At 43.3% G+C, this 13,819-nt stretch overlaps 2 protein-coding genes across 2 annotated transcripts in view; one reads left to right on the top strand and one right to left on the bottom strand.

Moving 5' to 3' along the window:
* Positions 1-13,819, bottom strand: part of ARHGAP26 (Rho GTPase activating protein 26) — a 533,008-nt gene that overhangs the window by 341,586 nt on the left and 177,603 nt on the right. The window lies entirely within an intron of this gene.
* The window catches only part of FGF1 (fibroblast growth factor 1), a 66,674-nt gene continuing 65,022 nt past the window's right edge, over positions 12,168-13,819 (top strand). Inside the window, exon 1 of the mRNA XM_050962879.1 lies at positions 12,168-12,386. The gene's annotated coding sequence lies outside the window, so the exon portion shown is untranslated. The remainder of the gene's footprint in view (positions 12,387-13,819) is intronic.

Raw genomic sequence — 13,819 nt, 5'->3', positions numbered from 1 at the left:
TGCACTCGTAGGAGTCTTTTTGCAGATCTCACACCACTATATAAAGGTGGGTAAGCATTATGACCCCATTTTACAGCTGGGGAAATTGAGTCACAGTTGGATTTCAGTTTGGGTGAAACAAAATGAAGTGGACTAGCACAAAATCAATAAGCAAATCAGCGGAAAAGGTTGGAATAGGATCCAGACTCCTGACTCCCAGAGAGCTGCCCTATGGAATATAGACCATGCCATTTTTTAAAAGCCTAATTCCAGTATCAAAGGAGTTTAAAGTATTTTAAGGATGATGGCAAGTTTGCCGTGTTTGCAGCAGGGAAAATAGGATCCTAATGATAACTCCCAGCAAAGCAGAGGAAGATATGGATTAGTGAGACACAGAAAGGAATTCCCTTATGTACCTTCGCCATGCCTGTGCTTGGTTTTATTTTGTATTTTGCTTTCCTTGGGAGCATTGCTACTGCTGGAGGCAGAATACTGGATCTCCTCATTAATGATCAGAGCCAATATTTCAAACTCTTTTCTCTTATGTAAGAATCACAGACATTGTGACAGTTACTGACATCAGTACAGGCCACACAGTATTCAAAGTCCATGTGTGGAAAACTCTTTGACATCCACAGGAACGTTGTGCTAGTGTCAAAAGGTAATACATGGTCCTAAACAGCTCATTTCCCCACTTTTATTCTATTGGGATGGATCTATTGGAAACAAAACAAAAGAACCAAGATTTTCAGTAATAAAACTATTAAATGTACCATGCATACACGCCTGACAAGCAACTTCATTGTGCATTTTGAAGAACAATAAGGAGATTTGGCTGTGTATGAGGTGTATAGCTATCGAGATAACGAGAACACATAGCTATCCCTTTCATCAAGATTCTTCTTGTATTTTGTCCTTTCCAGGTTATCCCATAAAATATCCTTGTGTGCTATAGTATAGTATCAGCAAATTCAGGCAACGGGAACTGTGTACAGTAAGTAGATCTGCCATCTTACATTAACCTTTTAACAGCAAACTCATTATATCATGCTGACATTTAGGGCAACATTTGCTAAGGACACACATGTCAAGCATGCAGTAAGATGCAGATAGTAGAAATATTTTCATCCATCCGAACAATTAAATGACTTGTGCAGCTGAAGAGCCTGACCCCCAGGTAAAAAACACAAAGTATCCTGCAACCACCTCCCTCCATGTCAGGGAATGATGTTAGGGGATTCACTGAGCATCAGTCTCCATCACATCAGGAGTGGCTACTGTAAGTCAGTAAGGGAGGAATTTTAAAGAGGTCAGGAGCTGGTTCCTGAGCTCTGCCTGGCTGACAGCTCCATTTTCCCAGAGGCACAGCCCACATCTGTGATCTTCTGCAGACAGAATGGCTGGATCAGAACCTAGAGGAGGTGTTTTCTGCCTGTGTGTTTGTGTTCCTAACTGAGCACACATAAATCTTCAAAGAGTTTGCGGAAAGTGACTAGCTTCCAGCAGCTCCCCAGTCACCTCTGTCTTACTCATTAAAATCCACATGCTCCTTTTTTTAATTATGTCAGTGGCTTCCAAAAGCTCCTTTTCCCCCTTCAATGAAACACACAGTGGCCTCTAGAAATAAAAAGAACAGCAACAGCAAAGGACATTTTCACTGAGACTGAGACAGAAAGACTAATTTCCTTAAAGATAATATCATTCTTTAATCCAAATTACTTTAGAATTCCTCCAATGGTACGCAGAATTTAGTGTCAAATCTCCACCTCTAAAAGGATTGCTCTTCTGAAAAGAGTTTTAAGAACAAAACATAAGAACATAAGCATGGCCCTACTGGGTCAGACCAAATGTCCTTCTAGCCCAGTGGTTCTCAAACTAGGGCCACCGCTTGTTCAGGGAAAGCCCCTGGTGCGCCGGGCCGGTTTGTTTATCTGCTGCGTCCACAGGTTCAGCTGATCGCAGCTCCCACTGGTCGCGGTTTGCCACTCCAGGTCAATGGGGGCTGCAGGAAGTGGTGTGGGCCGAGGGATGTGCTGGCCGCCCTTCCTCCAGTCCCCATTGGCCTGGAGCAGCAAACCGTGACTGGTGGGAGCCGTGAGCAGCCAAACCTGCAGAGACGGCAGGTAAACAAACCAGCCCAGCCCAACAGGGGCTTTCCCTGAACAAGCGGCAGCCCTAGTTTGAGAACCACTGTTCTGACCCAGTATCCTGTCTTCCGACAGTGGCCAGTGCCAGGTGCTCTGGGGGAATGAACCGAACAGGTAATCATCAAGTGATCCATCCCCTGTCGCTCATTCCCAGCTTCTGGAAAAAAGAGGCTAGGGACACCATTCCTGCCCATCCTGGCTAATAGCCATTGATGGACCTATCCTCCATGAATTTATCTAGTTCTCTTTTTAACCCTGTTATGGTCTTGGCCTTCACAATATCCTCTGACAAGAAGTTCCACAGGTACTTCCTTTTATTTGTTTTAAACCTGCTGCCTATTAATTTCATTTGGTGACCCCTAGTTCTTGTGTTATGAGAAGTAGTAAACAACACTTCCTTATCTACTTTCTCTACACCAGTCATGATTTTATAGACCTCAATCACATCTCCCCTTAGCCATCTCTTTTCCAAGTTGAAGTCCCAGACTTATTAATCTCTCCTCATATGGAAGTTGTTCCATACCCCTAATAATTTTTGTTGCTCTTTTCTGAACCTTTTCCAATTCCAATAGATCTTTTTTGAGATGGGGCAACCACATCTGCACACAGTATTCAAGATGTGGGCATACGATGGATTTATATAGAGGCAACATGATATTTTCCAGGGCCGCCCGGAGGAGGGGGGAGCAAGTGGGACAATTTGCCCCAGGCCCCACAGGGACCCCACGAGCCCTGGCCGAGAATCCCTTCCCTGGCTACTCACCCGGTGGCAGTCCGGGTCTTCAGCAGCACTTCAGTGGCGGGCCTTTCACTCGCTCTGGGTCTTCAGCGGCACTTTGGCAGTGAGTCTTTCAGTGCTGCTGAAGATGCAGACTGAGTGAAGGACCCGCCACCGCCGCCCAAGACTCAGAGCGAGTAAAGGACCCACTGCCACTGCCACCACCAACTTGGCGTGCCACCCGGTGAATACAAGTGCAGCAGCACCTTTTTTTATGTCCGCTCCCCCACTTTGCCCCAGGTCCCCTGAATCTTCTGGGCGGCCCTGATATTTTCTATCCTATTATCTATCCCTTTCTTAATTATTCCCAGCATTCTGTTCGCTTTTTTGACTGCTGCTGCACATTGAGTGGATGTTTTTAGAGAACTATCCACAATGACTCCAAGATCTTTCTTGAGTGGTAACAGCTAATTTAGACCCCATCATTTTATATGTATAGCTGGAATTATGCTTTCCAGTGTGCATTACTTTGCATTTATCAACGTTAAATTTCATCTGCCATTTTGTTGCCCAGTCACCCAATTTTGAGAGAGCCTTTTGTAGCTCTTCGCAGTCTGCCTGGGTCTTAACTATCTTTAGTAATTTTGTATCATCTGCAAATTTTGCCACCTCACTGTTTACCCCTTTTTCCAGATCATTTATGAATATGTTGAATAGGACTGGTCCCGGAACAGACCCCTGGAGGACACCACTATTTACTTCTCTCCATTCTGAAAACTGACCATTTATTACCATTAAACAGCCATCCGTCCATATGCCCCATTAGTAGGGTAAAAAAATGTGTTCTTTTACCTCCATTATTTTTTTTTCCAGTTCAAGTGACAAAACTTTTGAGATCTCTGGCATTTATGCAAACAGATTTGGCAGCCTGTTTGTGTTCACTTGGACAGCAAGATATAATCTGAATTTGGGACTCTTGCAATAAGAATGTTACTTATTATATAACTAAACATTTGTTACTAATGGATGGGATTGACGTGAGCTGTGTTTATTACAAAGCTGTTTGTTAGTACAATTTACATTCTTTTCCATTGTTTTCATTTTTGTGTACCTCATCTGTTTTTTGCTCACTGTGTTCCTAACAGTTGGAGTTTTTCTGTGGTTCCATTTCTCATGTGGTAAAAAATGTAATACAAAGATCACTTGAAAGAATAAAAACAAAGAACATTTTCAAAATGATTTTGAGATTTAATCCTCCAGTAATTTAATTTGTAGGAAGCAGGGAGCGAAGCACTGAAGAGAGAACATTTATTAATAAATCAGGATTACTTACCTGTGAAAATATAGTGATCCAATTTAGGCATGCCATCATTTTAATTTATTACAACAGCATCACAACTCTGTGATGGCTAATTCTGTCTGATCCTGGAGGTTATCTGGATTTAATAGGTGTTTTCCATTTCTGTTTTGTGGTTCTGTGATTTATCGTTATTTACATAGGAAGTGTCAGTAGTTAAAACACAGAATTATGAACCATAGAATACCAGGGTTGGAAGGGACCTCAGGAGGTCATCTAATCCAGCCCCCTACTCAATGCTCAATACTGCCCATGCTCAACTGTGGTGCTGTTGACACTTAACAGAAGATGTGATACTTGTGCCAAGATAGTTACAACTGAAGTCAGACCTGGACAGTACAGTTCTGGTGCCCGCAGTGCTTTGGATAAAGACCAGATGAAGATTCAGGAGTTAGACGGTGAGCACTCTGGAGTAAGGATTGTCTTTTTGTTCAGTATTTGTACCGCACCTAGCACAATGGGGTCCTGCTCCATGACCAGATCCTGATAACACAAATAATAAATAAGCACAGATATAGTTGGGGGGGTTATTGTTGAATTACATCACAAATTCTGTTAAAAATACAACTCGCATGTATAAATGGATGACCACTGCAAGTCCCACCCATTAGCTTCTGTGCTCTCTTTCAGGTACCAACTCTTTGAACTGAATTCTGATGGCATACATAGCATTTGTGGGACTATTTACATCCTTCGTCAGAAGGTGCTGGAGAAGGAGGTGCCAGCTACTCTTTTGACAGTTAGCACCACAATGGCCTTTGATTTGTACATGTAACACAGGGGAATCTTTGAATGTTCTAGCTCTCATCTTTTTTCCATTTTTTTCCTGCAATTTGATCACATTTTCTCATGTGCTTGGTATTTTCCAGTGAGAGTCTTAAACCTTGAATCCTGTGTGTGGACCTTGTTCATGGAATTCTGTGACCTCAAATGCTTCCACCCTCATCTTTAACATGAACCTCTGCTTAGATCAGGATGAAACATCTCATGCTGGGGTTTACAGTCTCTGTCTGTATCAGGATCTGCTTCTAAGTGCTGTGCACCTTCCCTATATGACCAAAATGGGAGTTGCAGTTGCTCTGCACCTCTCAGAATCAGACCCCAATATGTTCCAATATAAGTTTATTGGGAACAGAACCTGGGTTCCTTGTGAATAGCCATCACAGCCTCCCACAGTCTGGGTGCACTCTTCTTGTGGCAATCATCAGGATGTCACCATCAATGAAACAAAACGCACACGGTGTCTTGAACTGTGTGGTAAAGCCAATCTGGACAAATTGATGCATTCTAGGGGAGATAATGAAATTCTGCTGCTGTGGAAGAGAGGTTTGCAGAAGCCAAGAAGGGCACTTTAAAAAATGCCTGAGACAAAGGCAAGCTGCAATTTTCTGGGTTAACTGCCTGGATGCCAGTGGAAGGGAAGAGACAGAGTTTTCTTTGTTCAAATGCCTTATGCCTCTGTTCCAAAAGAATGGCTTGTAACCAGCTTCGCATTGTGTGAACAGGCCTGGCTGACACTATTTGCACAAATAGCTCAGTTGAGTGAAGACAAAATAAGGAATTCCTTGAGATTTTGGACAGTGAGGTATCCACTGGAACAGCCACCAGACACTGAATGCTGCAATTTTGTTTTTCTCTTGGGGATCAGGTCAGAAAATGCAATTGTGTGTGATGTAGTCCTTTCAGGCTGCACTGAATCTTAGATGCTGAAGGTTCGATACAAAACTCTCTCTCTCTTCATCCTCTGTCTTCAGACTAGGAAAGCGACTCTTCCTTTCAATGCCAGAAAATGAACAAGTAAGTTCCAGAGAAACAAGCAGATGATACAAAGGAATGAGAGACCGAGTTTCTGGAGAATTGTATTGAAAGACACAGGAGTGGCAGTAAAGTCAAAAGTTGAAACGGTGTCATTCACAAAACCACAGAGACATATATGGACATGAGTAATCAGTTTTCAAGCAGGGGATTATTTCAGTAGAAGCAAAAATGTTTCTATGATGTCTTTAATTCCATCTAAATCACTAGATTTAAACATTCACCTGCAATATTTGCATCCAAATATCATGACATCATGCTAGTGCATGAAAGCCTGAAAGTGAAACCTGCTAAAACAAAAAACAAAAACAAAAAAAACCAAACCAGTTCATTGTCATTGTCCAAGATTGCGCCAAAAAAATAGTCAACAGTCTAAATGTGTAAGAAGTGAGTTTTTACTTAAGTTATCTAACAAAATAAATTTCTTTAAAAATTATCTTTTTGATTAAAAACTTTCAGACAAATAAGTTTGCATTGAAGATCAGTCTACTAGTTAACCCATCATCCTGTACTGATGCCTTGAATTGTTAATAGTTATCTTTTGTCGACTGAAGAGAGTACAAACCAATTTGTGCTGCTCCTTGAAGTTTCTTAGTGCTAGTTCATAATTTGCTAATGCTGAGTGCCTACTTCTATGCTCTAACTCATCATATGACTTCGTAACATAATTAGTGAGGAGGTGAGGCCAGGTAGCGAAGAAAAACAGTAATTTCTAAACTAGCCAATATGGAATATCACATGAAGTGTAAATGCATTCTCCAAAGGCAGTGTTCTGTAGGCCAAAAGTCTGTTCTTAATATGACAATAACACTCTGTAAGTTTACAAAGAGGAGAGGCAGCTCCTGATAGGATACTCAGTTAAGCAGGAATCCTATAAGGTGATACCCAGAACTGGAACTGGAATTGTTTTTCCTCCAACGGGATAAACAATCATGCTCAATAGAATGGCTGTTATATGATATTAACAAATGTCCAGCAGATACAGAATGCAAAGCAACAAAAACATTGTCATATATGAATTAAATCAGCAATTGAACTGCAGTCTCCGGTAATCAGAGGGCAAGTGCACTAACCTGTTAGGTCATACAGCGCCACCTTTCTTAACCTATTCTAGCTCCTTTCTATTAAATAAGATGCAGTATATTATAATATGCAATTCTTTTACTTATGCCACTGAAAGATGCTTGACTAACAATTTGAAATCCTCCTGCAGGACAGATATAGTACAAACAGAAAAACGTCTATGACATTGCACACAGTACACCTCAACTCTAACCTAACCATATACATGCAATACTTTGCATGTCAGCTGTGATTGCCAATAAGGGTGCCAGTTGTTGACAACTATAGGAACCTGTCTGCTATGAACAGGACTGCAGAATCATCTCATATTGATCTCCTAACTCCCAGTAGGTGATGATTACCATGGGTCACTAGAGGATTCAAAGAGCAGTAACCTATTAGTTCCATAGGACACAAAGCTTTAAAGATTCCTGAGCCCTTTCACACTGTGCAATGTAGACGCAAGCCAAGATTACCTGTCAACAAATTTGGGTGAGCAAATGGTCACAATGGAACACTGGACATTTGGCTCTCTGATAATTCAGTAACCTTGGTGTGATTGTGGTGAATGGTCTGGCCCAGATTTAAAGTGTATGCATATGGCAAAGGAGAGAGACAGCTGCTAACTGTTAATACAAGTGACACTGTAGTTCCTGTTCAGATGCCAGCATGTAATGGATTATAAAATGTATAATCTAATCACAGAACAATGAAAAAAAGACAAATACAATTACTCTGGTCTGGTTTGTAGAATAAGTCCTGTGCTTAGAAATCATGAGGAACTAGGTCATCTTAATGAGAAAAATCATTGTTTCCTGTCACTCTCCCCGCATATCCTCAGTACCTTCCCAGAGAAGGGCCAACTCTGCTCCTCTTTAGCTGCTCTAAACCAGGAGTGAATGAGGATTACTCCAGATTTATATTGGTGTAACTGAGAGCAGAATTTGACCCATACATTTGACAGTGAAAGATCAAAGATTCTATGTACCCTGCAGAAGTGTCTGAGGATTCCTCTAGAAGGGTCTCTAGTGGTCAGAGCAGAGAATTAGAAGGAAAGAGTCCTGTGCACACCTACCTACCCTCATGCCTCTGGGGAATTTCTCAGGCTGTCTTCAAATGTCAGGACTTGGAGTGGCAGCACAGCTGTGGATACTGCAGGAACACTGCTGCTATCTCTGCAACTAGAAAGTGACATTGAATGTGATAGGGGAAAAGAGAGAGAAAGAGAAAGAGAAAGAGAAAGAACCTCAGCTGTCTGGATTCACATGATGTAAGAGTATATTATTTGTCTAATTATTAAAAAAGAATACAAAATGACATTTCTTTGATGCCAATCATTTTCCCCAGATAGCAAAAAGAAACCAGGGCATGGGGATAGGGACAGGTGTCAGTGGAGGGGACACAGGATTTTCAGTTTCTCCTGCAGGCTGATAGTGGTCGGTGTCTTTGCAGCTGAATCATTGCGTGACTATGGACAGCTCAAGTCACCAATCTGTGCCTCAGTTTCCCCCTCTGTAAAAAGGACACTTACCAGGGATACTAAAGGGGGTTGCATTGACTAAGGCTTCAGAGGAGTATTGAAGTTTCATTAATCAGTGTTTTCAAAGTGCATCAAGGCCCTCAGCTGTAGGGCACTGCAGATGTGCCAGCTATTCTTATTGCAGCAAATAGGCTCTTGAGCACTGTGACGAAAGCAAATCTGAAAAAGCAGATGGAGCTCTTTCACTAGCGTGAACTCAACTGAAAAATATCAACATCAGATGTGCCTTTAAAGGAAGTCATTGAATTCTAGTTATTTCTGGAAGCGCTTCCACTTGTCTGGGAGGCAGCAGCTGTGCACAGAGCTCTCCCTTGTGGTAAAAGCTATGACTAGCCAGATAAAAGCTTTTAGACCTGAATGTGATCATCTTATAGATTCCAAGGCCAGAAGGGATGTGTGTGATCATGTTGTCTGACCTATAATAATAATAGAAGATATACCAATCTCCTAGAACTGGAAGGGATTTTGAAAGGTCATTGAATCTAGCCCCCTGCCTTCACTAGCAGAACTAATTTTTGCCCCAGATCCATAAGCGGCCCCTTCAAGGGTTGAACTCACAACCCCAGGTTTAGTAGGCCAATGCTCAAACCACTGAACTATCCCTCCCCCCAGCACAGGTCAATAGAACATCCCCAAATTAATTCCTAGAAAACAGCTTTGAGAAAAACATCCAATCTGGATTTAAAAATGGCTAGAGATGGAGACTCCACCATGACGCTTGGTAAATTGTCCCAATGGTTAATTACCCTCATGGTTAAAACTTTACACCTTATTTCCAGGCTGAATTTGTCCAGTTTCAGCTTCCAGCCATTGGATTATGTTATGCCTTTCTCTACTAGAAGGAAGAGGTCATAATCAAATATTTGTTCCCTGTGTAGGTACTTATCAACTGGAATCAAGTCACCCCCTTAACTTTCCTTTTGTTAAGCTAAATAGATTGAGCTCCTTGATATAGGTATATCTACACAGGGATAAGAGACCTGCGGCGCAGCTGTGGGTGGCCCATGCCAGCTGACTCAGACTTGTAGGGCTTAGGCTGAGGGGCTGCAGAACAGCTGTGTAGACTTTTGGGCTCAGTCTGGAGCCTGGGCTCTAGTATCCTCCCCCTCGTGGGGTCCTAGAGGCTGGGACTCCAGCCTGAGCCCAGATATCTACACAGCAATTTTCTAGCCCCACAGCCTGAGCCCCATAAGCCCGAGGTAGCTGACCCAGGCCAGCTGCACATCTTTAATTGCTGTGTAGACGTACCCTATCAGGCATGTTTTTCTAATCCTTTAGCCATTCTTGTAGCTGTTCTCTGATATCGTAAGGCCCGTTTCATATCAAGCCAGTAACACATGGCAAACTTTTCCATATGTGCTTTAAAATCATCATTTTACACACTGTCTTTGGACTACAAGGTATAACCCATCTGTCAGCCCAAAATTTGTCTCAGAAATTGGGCATTATCACTATTGGTTACATGATCTGAAAGTCTTTTAAACTGAGGTTTTAGGAAATCATGGTCACGTTAGAAAAATGTTTAATAGATTCCCCTGCTACAGTTAAAAGTCAGAGGTGTTGCACATGTGCACTGTTCAATGGGGTTCTGATCTCAGTTGGCAACAATGAAATACAAATACAATAATCATAATGATAAAAAATAATAATAATAATAAGCCCTGCCAGGCAAAAGGTTACTTTCTGAACAGAGATGCTGATATTTTATCCCCATTCCCAGCTGCTATATAGCACCGCAGGCTTTAAACAGACAGTCCAGTCAAGTAGATTAAATGCTATACTGGACAAGTGTATTTCCCTGTTGTTACATAAGGCATTGGCTAGCTGCATCTTGAATTCTGTACTGGAGATAGAGTGGGACAGTGGTTGCAGGACAATACTGGGATATCTGGGTTCCTTTTACATTTTTGTCCATTACTTGCTGGATCACTTAGGCCCAAATGTTCAAAAGGGTCCACTGCGGGGCTCTCAAGTTTCAGGCACTCTGCATGAGACACCTATAGGCTGATTTTCAGAGCTGTTGACGAAGGTTTTTTTGGAGGTGCCAAGCAACTGCAGTCCCCATTGACGATTCACAGTTTCAACTAAAGTCAATGGGGACTGCAGTTGCTTGGCACCTCCAAAAAACACCCCACTCACTGTCCCTGGAGCCCCTTACAGGGACTCTCTGCTCCCTCCTCCCCACAGTCACTGCCCTCAGGGAATGTGTGTGCATGAGTGATGGGTGGGGTCGGGGAGAGAGTGTGTGTATGGGGGGTACAGGTGACAAGCTGTGACTTCTCCTCTTCTGGAATTCCTGCTAGTGAGTGTGTGTGTGCACGTGTGTGCACATGTGTGTGTGTGTGTGTGTGTGTAGAGAGAAAGGGAGCAGGAACGTGATGGATAGGGAGAGCGGGGGTGTGCAGAACAGGAAGAGGAAAGCCTGAATTCCCTTAAAATCTTCTCGAATGTGGGATGTTGAACATGGGCCCGACCCGCTCTTCACATTATTTGCATTCCTACAGCTCCCCAACTCACCCTCCTCTTGTTCAGCTGTTAATGGGCCTGCGTGATCAAGAGAGAAGCAATTCCACAAACACTGCAGTCTTTCGCACACACTCTGTCTTTCAAAACCGCCAACATCTGACAGGGCTCTGACAGCTCTGTGCTCTCCGAGTAACTGAAGAGCTTTGCCTCCTACCCCGGTATTTCAGGCAGGAAACAGGTAGGCTCACGGACTGAGGCAGTGCAGCTTGTTAGACTGCAGGTGCCAGTGTTTGACAAGTTGTTGACCATTAGTCCTAATGGCCTGTTAGATATTTGCCTTTGGCTTCTGCATAGCATTCCTGACATATCATTTATAAGAACTCAAGCAATCCTGTTTCATACTGAGGCCCTGCAGTATGGTAGTACATAGAGAATATAAAGCAAAACTGGTTTATAGTGAACTGGCAAATAGGGAAACTGCATGTGGAGGGAGAGCAAATCCCATGTGAATTCAGCGCGATGTACAGATTGCAGTTCCACTCATCACAAACCATCTCTGACCACAGCGCAGCTGTTCGAGGAGAAAAACGGCTTTGCTGCAAGAATGTTACACCAGACAATGGGAAAGTATCAGTGAGAACACCACACCTAACCGAGAAGCTTTTAAGCCCATCATCACGGCAGCTGTTCAAAGCTCCCTGGAGCCCTCCAGGCACATGGGGGAGGCAGACTGGATAAAATCCATGTCCTTTCACCTGGGCTTATGTCCAGCCCCAAAATAGCTTTTGTGCCAAGTCCAAAAAAAAGATCACATGAGAGAGGAAAAAAGTAAAGCAAATGATTTTCCTTATTTTCTTAGTTTGTCCTACGTGGGTGCCAGTATAGAGACCTGAGCTTCCAGGGGCTTCACTACCTCAGGGTCCCACCTCAACCTGCTCAGTAATGGATGCTAGATTTTGACTGGGACCAGACAGTAATCTGGGTTTGTTAGTGAGCTTGGTGATACTATTTTCACTTGGAGCCCTTTTTTTGTGAGCTTTTCTGTGTCTCTCTCCTTTCAGGATCTTCTTGGCCTTCAGTGAAGAAGACCGATCTGGGAAAGGGCCCCCCTGTCCCAACACAACACCTAACCGCCCCATACGCAAGTCAACAGCATCGCCTCCTTTAGGGAAACTCTCTTTCTTAGCTGTTGGAAGGAACTCCCTTCCTCCCACAGTTCCAGCCCTGTTGCTCCTACTTTTCAGCAGTGTGTGCTGACCAGAGCAGAAAACAGCCTGAAAACGCCTGAGCCTGAGAACCAAGGTGAGTGTTACAGGACCTCAGTCCCCTCCGGCATTCCCTACAGGGCATCCTGCATTGGCACAACAGCGGGGAATCTTCCCAGAGGCTCTGATGTTTGCTTCCCCCTCTCAGATGATCTGCATTGTGGTTTTTGTGATAACTGAACTCTCACTGAAGCTTAGAGGCTGGGCTGGCTGTAACAATCAGGGTTTTTCTTGATCTCCGTGTTTCAAGTCCTGAATCACATTTGCTCTGCTGTAGCAGAAAACTAGGATTTCTAAGGGGGCGGGGGCTCGAGAAGGGGGATTTCTCCATTTTATTTTTGTTTCCAGGTTGTAGCTGACTGAATTACACTTCCTGAGCAATTTGACCATTATAGCCCCAAGGAGAATGTGAAGCCAAGCCCTATTACGTGGGGGGACGCTGGATGTGTCATTTTAAACAACTCTGCAGGAAACCTAGGTTAGGTGAAATGGTTTCTGTTATTGCTTCTTCCTGGTTTTGTTTTGGGGGTGGGGGGATGAGAAAGCTACCACAGAACCACACACTCCACATGTTTGTGTGAGAAGAGAGAACAGGCAATCACACCCACGGCTTCCTGGAGGGAGAAAGTGGCTCTTTAGTTAAGTGTTTACGTATTTCCAAAGAGCCCAATAAAAAAGTACAGTATTTATGAGGTGCAGAGAAGCGTCTATATGGCTGAGCATGTCAGGAGGAGGGTTTATTACTGATGCCTAGGGCAGGAGTTAGCCCCAGGAAGAGGGTTGGGAAGGGTAAAATAGTCCTGCAGTGCAGTGAGGGTTTTGCAATGTGTTGGAATAGAGGAGGCTGAGGGGAGTGATGCTAAATGTAAATTCTTTATGCACATGCACACATACATGCGTGCAAACACACGCATGCTTTATGTACCTTGCAATATAGATAGATAGTAAGAAGGCAGTATAGAACAGGAGCTCTCTAATAGCTTAGGACAAGTTATTTCTGACCTTACTAACTGTCTGCCATTGATTGACGGTACACAGGCTGCTCACTGTGCTCAGAACTCTGTGCTAGTGAATATTCACCTGTCCTGCACTGGTGCATGCTGTTGCTGTTTGCTGTTAAATGGCTGCTACATTCCACCCCAGAGGTGGCTGTACTTCAAGAGTAGAGGAAATTATGCCTGAATACAGTGTACAGAGTTAATGTCTGCAAAACAATTTGGGATGAATAGTGCTGTACTACATTATTATTGTAGGGGCAGCTCCAGAAGTTCTCACTCAGTCAAATCTCCCATTGTGGTCAAGGGGTATAGTAAGAACAGAGTAAAAGTTAAGAAAGGACTCCAGGATTTGGCAACAGTCCTAAGCGAATGACTCGGTTTCTTGTGTTAACCTGAGTAACTTCCTATGCTCTGCCACTGATAACATCTGTAAGATGACACTGAGAGCTGGAGAGATGAACAGATGCCAGGG

Source organism: Gopherus flavomarginatus, chromosome 7 (genome assembly GCF_025201925.1).
Source record: "Gopherus flavomarginatus isolate rGopFla2 chromosome 7, rGopFla2.mat.asm, whole genome shotgun sequence".
In the NCBI taxonomy this organism is placed as follows: domain Eukaryota; kingdom Metazoa; phylum Chordata; order Testudines; family Testudinidae; genus Gopherus; species Gopherus flavomarginatus.
Note: the sequence above shows the minus strand (reverse complement) of the source record. Positions and strands in the feature narration are given on the sequence as shown.